At 51.6% G+C, this 10,874-nt stretch overlaps 1 pseudogene; it reads left to right on the forward strand.

The window, feature by feature from the left end:
- LOC129011851 (ankyrin repeat domain-containing protein 18B-like) overlaps positions 1-9,812 on the forward strand; it is a 50,772-nt pseudogene extending 40,960 nt beyond the window's left edge.
- Positions 9,813-10,874: the final 1,062 nt, after the last annotated feature.

Below are 10,874 nucleotides of genomic sequence, written 5' to 3' on the forward strand. Positions count from 1 at the left end.
CCCATCTGTGTTTTGTGCTTCTTTCTGGCAAATTTTGTCCTTTTGGCTGAGAATGCTTACCCAATGCCTGTACAATCATTGCACCTTGGAAGTTGCTAACTTGCTTTGTATTTCAGAGGTTCATGGGCAGAAGGGACTGTAGCCTTGTCTCAGATGAGACTTTGGGCTTTGGACATTTGAGTAAACACTGGAATGAGTTAAGACTTTGGGGGACTGTACAGAAGGCATCATTGTATTTTGCAGTGTGGCAAGGATATGAGATTGGGGGGGACCCAAGTCAGAATAATATGACTTGATTTTGTGTCCCTGCCAATACTCTCATGGAATTATAATGGGGAATGTTAAAGGTGGGGCCTGGTGGGAGGTGATTTAATCATGGAGAAGAGTGGATGTTGGAGGTAAGGGTGTGGGGAGAATGGGGGAGATTATTTTGTGGGTGGGGTGAAAGATGAGGGTGGGGGTTGGATTCTTCATAAATGGTTAAACACTATCTCCTTAATGCTGTCTGCATATTAGTGAGTTCTCTTGATGATCATGGAGCTGTGAGATTGAGTGAATACTGTCCTGCTGGGTTTTGGACTTGCATTTGTGTTATTTTTCTGGGGAATTTCTTCCTTTTGGGTTGAGAAATATTACCCAATGCCTGTTGTACCTTGAAAGAAAAGAAATCCCTTTTAAATTCGGGGACTTATTGGCAGAAGGGACTGTAGCCTTGTCTCAGATGAGATTTTGAAATTTTTGCATTCGGAATGAGTTAAGACTTGGAAACTTGAAAAGGCATGACTGTGTTTTGCTCTGTGAGAAGGATATGAGGTTCTGGTGTATCAGGGTCAGAATAATACAGGTTGGCTGTGTGTCCCTATAAAACTCACGTGTCATCCTTAATGTTGGAGGTGGGCCAGGTGGGAGGTGATTTAATCTTGGATGGGAGAGGGTTGGGGTGGAAGGAAAAGGAGGGGTAGCGTGGGGAGGAGTAGGTCATCAGTAGGGTGCTGGAATGGTGGGGGCTAGTAGGAAGGGGGAGTAACCTGCTGCAGAGGCAGAGGCTCATGGGAAACCTCTACTAGGACAGTGTACCTGTGGCTTCGCAGGGTGTAGCCCACATGGCTGCTCTCATGGGCTGGGCTGGTGTTGGGAGCCTGTAGCTTTTCCATATGGAGGGTGTGAGCTGTTGGTGGGCTTATGAATCTGGGGTCTGGAGAATGGTGGTCTCCTGTGTGGGGGCTCAAAGCCTGTATTTTCCTTCTGCACTGCCCCAGTAGAAGTTTCCTAAGAGGCTCTGCCTCTGCAGGAGGCTGCTGTCTGGAAACAGTGGGTGTTGGTGTGGGTGGAGGATCCTTCACCAATGGCTAATCTTCTTGCTGCTGATCTCGTGATAGTGAGTTCTCATGTGATCTAGTTGTCTAAAAGGATGTGGCACCTCTTTCCTCTCTCTGTCTTGCTCCTACTCCTGCCATATGAGACATCTCATTGACACTTGGCCTTCTGGTGTGGTTAGGAGGGGCCTGATCAGTGTGGGCCTGCTCAGTGGACCTAGTCAGGTGGGACTTGGTCACTGAGGCCTATTTAGTGGGGGTTGGTCAGCAGGGGTCTGCTTAGAGAGGGTCTCATTAGAGGGATCTGGTAGTGCAGGTCTTGGTGAGTGGGTTCCTTGTGGCAGACAAATGTTTGGTGTCTGGTCAGTGCAAACCTGGGCTGTGGGACTTGGTCAGTTGAGACCTGGTCAGCTGGGACTTAGTGGTGGCCTTGTCAGATTGGGCTGGGTTACTGGTGACCAGGTCAAGGGGTGCTATTCAGTGGTGGCCTGGTCACATGGGACCTAGTCAGCAGAGGCCCTTGTCAGTGGGGCCCTGGTCAGGGCAGGCTGGTCAGTGGAACCTAATCAGTGGGGACCTGGTCAGAGAGGACTTGATCAGTGGTGGCTTTTGTAGCACTGGTCTACAGGGTGACCTGGTCAGCAGGGATGTGAGCAGTAAATGCCTGTTCAGTGGGGCATACTCATTAGGGTCCCAGTCAAGGACATCTGGTCACCTCAGGCCTGGTTAGCAGAGGCCTGATCAGTGACAGGCTATTCCCTGGAGGCCTGGTCAGTGGGGCTTCATCTGTGGGACCAGGCAATGGGGTCATGATCGGTGGAACCTGATCAGTGAGGCCTTGTCGGTAAGGACCTGATCAGTGAGGCCTTGTCAGTAAGGACCTGGTCAGTGAGGCCTTGCCAGTGAGGCCTTGTCAGTAAGGTCCTTGTCAGTGGAGTCCCGGTCATTGTGGGCCTGTCAGCGGCAATCTAGTTAGTGAGGCCTGGTGATGGGGGTCTAATCAGTGAGGGTGTGGTCGGGGAGGATCTGATATGCTGGATCTGGTCAGCAGGGACCTGGTCAGTGGGGGCTACTGAGCACTGCTGGGAGATGTCAGGGGAAATGCATGTTATCGAGGGCCCTGTGGACAGCTGGGATGGCCCAGTGGTGTTCAATGGTCCAGTCACAAGTGGACAAAGCAGTGTTTGGATGGACCGGGGAGATCTTGCTCAGAGATTCTGACAGGACAAAGGTAAAGGAAGGACCAGAGTGGCTGGAGAGATGCTCACAGTCTATGGGCTGCACAGGATGGAGGAGGCCAGGGAACAGGCAGGGTGGGCAGCTGGGTTTCAGGGAGAGGCAGGTGCATGCTGGGAGGTCAGACCCTGTGAGGGCTGTGGGGGCATCAGGTGGGGTGGGCTCCAGGTGCACCCTCAGTGCACTGGGCAGGTCTTGGCCCAGGCTCCCTGGACCCTGGCTGGGTGATGTGGTCACTCCCTGGGGGACTGTTCTCAGGTGCTTGCCACCCACCTTTTGTAGCACTGTCCCATCTCAGGACTGGACTTCCTCAGATCCTGCAGAGGGCACAGCCTCCAGCCCAGGAGGGGCAGCCCCTTTGTGCAGCCTGAGCTCTCCATGGGCCTGGAGCATCCCCTGCCAGCCCTGCACTCCCTCTTCTCCCAGGTCCCGCTTTTCCAGGGTCAGCCAGTGGGGAGGCCCCATCCTCCCTTCCCTATGTGTCTCCTGGGCTGAAACTTGCAGTGCACTGGGAAAGGGATGAGGCTTCCCTCAGGCCCATTTAGGGAGGGGACTGGCTCCCAGCCTAGCACAGGTCCTCAGCTCTGCCTTGGTTGCCTTAGAGTGAGATGGGTCAGTCAGTGCCCTGAAGTTAAAGGTAGGAGACTGTCCCTGCTGTGTGTGAGGCTGGGCTAGGGATGGAGGACTTAATAGGTCCTCCCAGTCTGTCAGGCCTGGGCAGCACTGTCCTGTCTTAGGACTCAGAAAGTCCAGTCCTGAGATGGGATGGTACTGCCCAGGGTGGGTGGCAAGGGCCTGACAGCAGTCCCCCAGGGAGTGACCACATCACCCAGCCGGGGTCCAGGGAGCCTGGCCTGAGACCTGCCCAGTGCACTGAGGGTAGCCCACTCCACCTGATGCCCCCACAGCCCTCACAGGGCCTGAGCTCCCAGCATGCACCTCCCTCTCCCTGCACCCCAGCTGTCCACCCTGCCTGTTCCCTGACTTCCTCCATTCTGTCCAGAAGGATGGGATGGGCAGGGGGACAGCCTATGTGCACATTTCATGGCAAGTAGGAGTGACACACCATCCCTGGGAGGCGCATTGGTTCCTGCCAAACCTGGCCCCAGAACTCTGTCCCTGATGTGGTTTTACCAAACCCCAAACCCAGAACTGTGGTTGTGGCTCAGGGGTCAGCACCTGCTAGTGCCGGGACACTACTGGGAGGCTGGGACCTGACCAAAGCCCATGGTGTCTGTGGCCTGAGGACAGGGTGTCTTGGGGCCATTAGGACAGGCCATAAATGGCCATTGGGTCATAGGGCCTGAGCCCCAGTGTTTGTCCTTCCCTGGCTCCTTCTGATTCAGTCCCATCAGTGCCCTGGAGCCCAAGACCCAGCGTCCAAGGTTCCCTCCAGGAATCCTGGCAGCTCGGCTTACTTTGTCATGTTTCATCTGAGAGCAAAAATGTCAGATCCAATGCACAGAAAAATGACTCAACGTGCTTAATGACTAGAATAAATCTAGGAGCAGCAAGAAGGTAATGTGGAGAGGGGAGGACCTCCATGGGACCTCCATAACCGGTGTCTGCGGAGCCATTGATAAAGGCACCCAGTGCTGTGGCCTGCCACCACCTCTCAAAGGGTGGGTAGCACACTGTCCTTACCTGGGGGACAACAGGCCTGGTCACCAGCTTTTGTTCCTGTCCCTGCAAGCATCGTTTTGCTGGAAGAGAATCTCATGCCAGAGCTTGGACCATGCTTTGCTCAGGGGTTAGGGGTTGTCTCTTGGTGACCTAAATGAAAAAAATAGGACCAGATCATAGTTCCCACAGAGCCCAAGATTGGAAACCTCCAGAATCCTCCAGCCCCTGATCCTCCCCAGAGACCCCTGTGGCCTGTCTCACCAGAGCACTCTTCCATCTGTAGATGTCTCAGCTGCTCTACAAGGGAATCCCATTTCAGGTGTGGTGCTGGGCATGGTCACTCCTGCTGGATGTCTAGAAGGTAGAAACCAAGGACCTAGGGAAATACCAGGTACAGCCTTTCCACACTCATCCAAAGCAGGACAAACAGGCCAGGCAATGTCAGGAGCCCAGGTCTCCAGGTGGAGGGAATGTCAACCCTGCAGTGGGAGCAGGGGCCCATTGCACATCCTAGGCACAGATGGTAATGTAGGCACCGCAGGTATGCAGGGATTGGTACCCTCCCTGTCTTCAGAAAGAAGCCAAACAAGGAGATTTCTGCAGAATTAAACCTCCTTTCCTTCCAGAAACACTGCTGACTGTTAGGTGGTGGTTGTCATTGTGGCGGTGAGCTTTTTGTCTGTTCTGAGGCTGGGCTGGTTTCTCCTCTTGGCCCTGCCCTACAGACCACAAAGGAAATCAGCAAGAGGTCCCCAGCAAACATCCACAGATGGCCCTGGACATCAGCCACCTTCTGAGAAACATTTCATGTTGTGGGAGGGCTAAGGCATCAAGTAAGGCCTATGGGGCTGGAGGATCCCAGGGCAGGTGGCACAAATCAGAGCTGTGAGGGTTTCCCATGGGAATTGGGAGGTCCCAAGGTAGAGGCAGGGGTTCCACAGGAGGCGTCACAGAGTCACCAAGGGCTCTCCTGGCCCAGGGAGCAGTCAACACCATGGACTGAACACTTACTGGGCTCCAAGCTCTGGGCCAGGCTGGGGCATGTGGGGTCAGGAGGGAGCTCAGAGTGGGAGGCAGAGAGAAGTGTGCTCAGAGGGCACCTGTTTCTGGGTGTAATGTGGTCCTGAGATTCTGGCTGGGAAGTGCTTCCAGGTTTTCATATGTGTTATGGAGCTGCTTCCTCTCCCCAGACTCACCCTACAGGAATCCAGTGAATATATTGCCACCATCTTGGAGCTTAGTGCCCTCATAGTGTAACAGCACCAGTAGATCTGCCTGTGCATGGACTTCCTGTACTACCCATTCCTGAGGGGCGATGCTTCTGCAGGGCCTGTGACCTGGTGCACAACTTCAGACACCATCATCCTGGAGCAGCAATGCACCCTCACTAGCCAGGGTGTTGATTACTTCCTCAAGGCCAAGGCCACGTTCAAGACTTGGGACTTTATTGATGCACTTGTGCTGGGCAAGGTGGCTTTTCCAGGATCTTAATTGAGGAGGTACAATGGAGCTTGAGGTCAAGTGTCTGATCAAAGAACTTGCACTTGATCTGAAGGGCTCTGGGGAGCCATGGAAGGTACTGGATATAGGAGGGACAGTCAGATATGTTTTAGAGATGACTGTAGAAGGCTGCCTGGAAGGAGTGAACAAGAGCCAAGAGACCAGGGAGGGAGCTTGTGGGGCAGGTCTGGAGATGGCAAGGGAAGGATCCTGCTTGGATGAACGGTCTCCAGAGACTGTCTCAGGTTACACTCAGGTGCCCTGAGAGCTAGTGTGTTCAGACGTCTTGTCTCCAGGATGAAAATGGCAAGGAGTTGTCAGATGAGGACATGTAAATGGAGGCTGGCATATTCGTGAGTGCCAGTGGTCCCGGTGTGGGGCTACTATGAGAACAGGGGTCTCTCCATCCAGCGACATGGTGGATGGACCCTACATCACTCCATTCTGCCCTTTCTTTCCCTCCTCCCGTTCTACCAAGGGCCTCACTGCATTGCCGCTGTCCATCCTCTGGTGCTGAAGCAGCCAAGAGACCCAAGCCTGCATGGCTGCCTCTTAGGATACGACAGCACAGCCAGTGGCCTCTACTTGATCCTGTACAACCTCACAAGACACCCAGACACCAGGAGTGCTGCCAGCACGTGTTGCAAGAGTCCTGAGGGGCCACAGTCCTGAAGACATTGAATGGTGGGTGCAGAGCCTCATGGCCTGTTCCCCAGCCCCTCTCATTGGCTCTGCTCCAGGTGGTGAAGGGGGAAAATGTTTTTGTCAATTCTTCCATGATTGCCTAACAGGAAAAGGAGAAGAGCCCAGAAGCAGGGCCTGGTATGCGGCCTGCCTAACAAGGGAGAATTTGTAGGCTTTGTGGACAGAAAGATCTGGGAGTCCATATCTATCACCCACTAACTTTCTATGAGACAGTAAAATCAGTTTTCTTTTCTGAACTACATTTCTGCCACCTGTAAATTGAGGGGAATTTCTTCTACCTCACAAAGCTGCTTGGGAAATGCCTGACAGTGAATGCAGAGCAGGTGCCACCCAGCAGGCATTTGGTGTCCAGACCACTCCTCTTCCCCCTGGATTTTCTGCCTAAATTTGCATTTTGTTCCTAAGATCTCCACTCCCCTTTATTTTGCTCTTCCCTCTGATTCCCACCTTATCATCTATCCCATGGATTCACCAGGATATAAGTGGGTAACGGTCATGTATGCATGTATGTGTATGTACATATGCCCTGTGTTGTGTTGGAGTGTGGTGTGTGTGTGTGTGTGTGTGTGTGTGTGTGTGTGTGTGTGTGTTGGAGTCACTGAGTGACTGAAACAGTCCACACCAGCTGTGTTCCTGCTCATTGCTTAGAGGTGCTGTCAGCTCCCCTGCCCTCAACCCAAGTTCTGACACTTGCAGTGCAGTGCAGGCAGGGCGTTCAGGAGGAATCATGTCCTTGGAAGGAGCCCTGAGGAGTGACTGGTGGGTATTGGTGGATAAATACCCCAGCTCCCTGCTCTGGGTGGGATGACTCTGAGACACATGTTCTGTGCTATCTCTCAGAAGTACCTGGCAGGGCTGAGTCTTGGCTGCCACAGTGGAAACTTTCTTGATGAGGGTCCCTTTAACTGCTGCATTCCTTTCCTGTCTCAGTTTCCCACTCCTCTTCGGGTATTTCCTGGGATTACCACCCTAAGGAAGAACTGGCAGTAGAATTACTGTCTGAGAGTCATCTCCAAATAAAATTTTTGTATCTGAATCTTTTCCTCTGAATCTACTTCCAGGAAACTCAAACTAAGACACATTTTTCTGTCAGCTTCTACAATCCTCATAGACCTGTCATTATGCTGAGGATCAGAGGGAAAGTCACTTGCCCAAAGTCACACAGCTGAACAGTGGTGGAGTTCAACTTTGACCATTGCCTGTCTTGTCCCAAGGTGAATGCTTGCTCCTCTTGCATGAGACTCCCCTCTTATCAGGGTCGAATGAATGAATGGAGGATGTTAAAAGTTTCATCTCATACCTGTGCCAGAGGCTCTTGGCTGGCGCCTGTGTTCTCACTCTTACCTCATTAAGAGTAATAATGAAAAACATGCTCAGTGCTGATTGTGTGCCTCGGGGTGTTGTTGTAGGTGCTTTGCTTATTTAATTCATTTAATTTTCACAATAACCTTGTTTTTACTTTTAGTTTTTAGGTGAAAAAAACTGGGGCAAAGAGCAATACAAGAGAGTTGCCAAAATTCATACTGCTGGTGCAGGTTTGAACCAAGCAGTCTGCACTTAGAGTCCTTGTCTGTAACCATGGCACCCTGGCTTCTCACGCATCTCATCCTGGAGTTCCACCTTGTGTCAAGCATGGCACTGAGCAGTTTCTTTTAAGAACATAGTTTGTAATTATGCAGATTACTAATTCTACTTCAAAATGCCACACAGTCTTCATGTGATAAAAGGAAACAATTGGTAAGTGTAAGCATTGAGAACAAACATTCTTTTTTCCACTCCCGACTCCATTCCAACGTACGGACAGTGTTTTCTCTGTGCCTATAGGAACCTCAGTTCCTGTGCCGAGAAGCCTGGTCCCTTTGGGCAATGTGACAGTCAGGTGCTGGGAGGGACCTCAAAGCAGCTGAAGGGTCATTAAGAAAAACCTGTTTACAAAGGTGTGAGCAGGGCCAGGGGGAACCAGGAAGGATGGCACAGGGCCCTGGGGTTAGGGTCATCTGGAAACTGTCACCACCCCCCAGGCTTGTGGAGCCACAGAGAAGCTTTTTCAGGAACTCATAGGGAGAATCTGCAGCTGAAAGAGGAGGCCAGAGGAGACATCACTCCCTGTGCCCTTTGACTGAGTCCGGATGCCCCCGCTGACCACACTACCATCCCCTTATTAGACTGGAGAGGCTGCAGGGAGGGGTTCTAAGCCTCGTATTGTGGCTCACCTCCGCCAGTGAGTCAGCAGCAGCTCCCCTAGCCCCACAGCCCAGGGTCCCCTTAGCCCCTCTATCCTGCATGGTCCCCTTTCCCGCTGGGAAGCAGATACCCAAATGAGCAGCAGAAACCTGTCTCTCCCTGCAGGCCCCTCTGCTCCTTATGAGTGGTTTTCTGGGTCCCCTCCCTTGGTTTTGGATGAGAAACACCCTTTTCCCTTCCACAGGGATTGATTCTGTGGACCGTACCCTGAGTGTTTCCCTGGTTGGGTAACAGGCAGGTGGGAGTGGTGGTACCAACTCTTTAGAACCAGCAATGCCAAACAGATCCCACTTGGGGGAAGTTCATGCTAAGTGTCATGTGTCCTCTGGAATTTTCTGAAGCTTTCCTGTTTTTTTTCCCCCTAACCAGCTCATCTGATCTGCTGGGATCTCTACTAAGATGTTGACAGCTTGGTCAGCTGGTCTGGCCATGGATGTGCCTTCAGGGGCTGGTTATGCTTCATGACCTGTGTTGCGGTCAGTGGTAAGCAGCACCTGCTTCTAGCTTCACTGTTGGGCCAGATTTCATCCCCACCCCAGCTCTGCAGCACAGCTGCTTCTTGATTCCTCCATGGACCCTGCGCAAAATTGCCCCGTGTTTCTCTTTGTGCACCACTGAGGAAGGAAGCATGAAGGACACACAGGTCAGGACATTTGATTGCCCACCTGGTGCTGGGTCTTTACTGCTGGGATGGCTCCGGGGGCTGGTCCTTCTCCATTGCCTCCTCCACATCTCTCAGGCTTCTGCTCAAAAGTCACCTCTTCGAGGGGTCTCTCCCTTTCACTGTGTTTGGAACAGCTTCCTCAGTTTTTCTAGTTCCTCTCAGTCTGGTAATGGCTTTTATTACCACCACCATCTGACCTGGTCTTATGACCTGTTAGCTTCCTTCATCAGACATGAACACCAGGATGGCAGGGGCCTCATCTGTCCTGTTCCCCCTGTGGCCTGGGTCCTGGCACCCTGTCTGGTACACTGTAAATGCTAAAGAGAAGTTTACTTTGAAGAACCATATACCTGGGAGATGTTACTGTTAGTCTAACCTGTATCATTTTGTAAACCCCCAGCCATTTTGCAGACCCTGGTCAGAATGAAACGTTCCATGGGAACTCGGGCTGTGAGAAACATCCTTCCTAACCACGTGACTGCAGGAACATCCTTACCACATCCTCCCGGGCAAAGGCCCAACAGCCTGAATGCAGGGACATCCTTGCCATATCCTGCTGGGCAGCAAGCTCTACTACCCAGACCCCTCCCTCCCAGTCCCATGATTACCCCAGCCTGTGAGCGGCAGTTGGTGCTGACACTAAGCTGGTTTACCCCTCTGCAGGGTTTTGTTGGCAATAAAGGTGTTGCTGTTGAAGCTGCCAACTCTCTTTCTCTGTCTTTCTTTAACCCTTGCCTTGCCTTCAAAACCTAACAATAGCTCTACCTCTCCATTTTACCAATGAAGATATGGGACTCAAGGAGAACAAGAGACTTACCCAGTGAGTCACAGCACCTGAACTTGAACTCGGTTCAGCTGAATTCAGAACTTGTTTCTTCCTAAGAGTCCAGGAAAGGAAAGGTGGAACTGCAGCCAGTGGGCAGCCTGCATGCTTGTCTTAGGAGACCACAGGGGGGCTCCTGGGAATTGTGTCTTCATGGGCACAAAGGAAGAACTGCTTACCTATGTTGCATCAGCTAAGTGTCCCCATTGTCCAAATTGTTATTCGTTTTCAAAGTTTTGTTTTAAGAATTAAATTTATCACAGCTCGGTGTTGAAAACAAAGCACGCAGGCATGTAGAAAGTCGTGTGTGGGTTTTTCTCAATTTTTTTCCCAGTGACTATATGAGTGTACAAAAGAATACAAATATGGTCATACTTTTTATAAAGAGATGAGGCCATCCCACCCATATTCCTTTCCCACTATCCTTTCTTTTTTTTTTTTTCCATGGGAGGACCACTCTTCCATTTCTAGTCCATGTGATTTGGGAAGGGCTGACCCACCCTGGGCAATCAGATCAGCAGAGTAATTCATTCAGGGATGGGCATGTGATCCAAGCTGTTCTCATGGAAGTCATCCCTGCACTTTTGATGAAACTGCCTTGAATGGAGTGCTTTCTTTTTATTGGAATAGCTACTTGCAAGGAAGTAAGTGATAAGAAATATGTGGGGCCATCTTTGCTGCTCTCTCAAAATAGCCTGCCTGAAAAGCAGAGCTGACCCAGGAAATGAAGGGACAGAATGAGCCTTGGTTGAAATTAGTTGAC

Source organism: Pongo pygmaeus, chromosome 14 (genome assembly GCF_028885625.2).
Source record: "Pongo pygmaeus isolate AG05252 chromosome 14, NHGRI_mPonPyg2-v2.0_pri, whole genome shotgun sequence".
Taxonomy (NCBI): domain Eukaryota; kingdom Metazoa; phylum Chordata; class Mammalia; order Primates; family Hominidae; genus Pongo; species Pongo pygmaeus.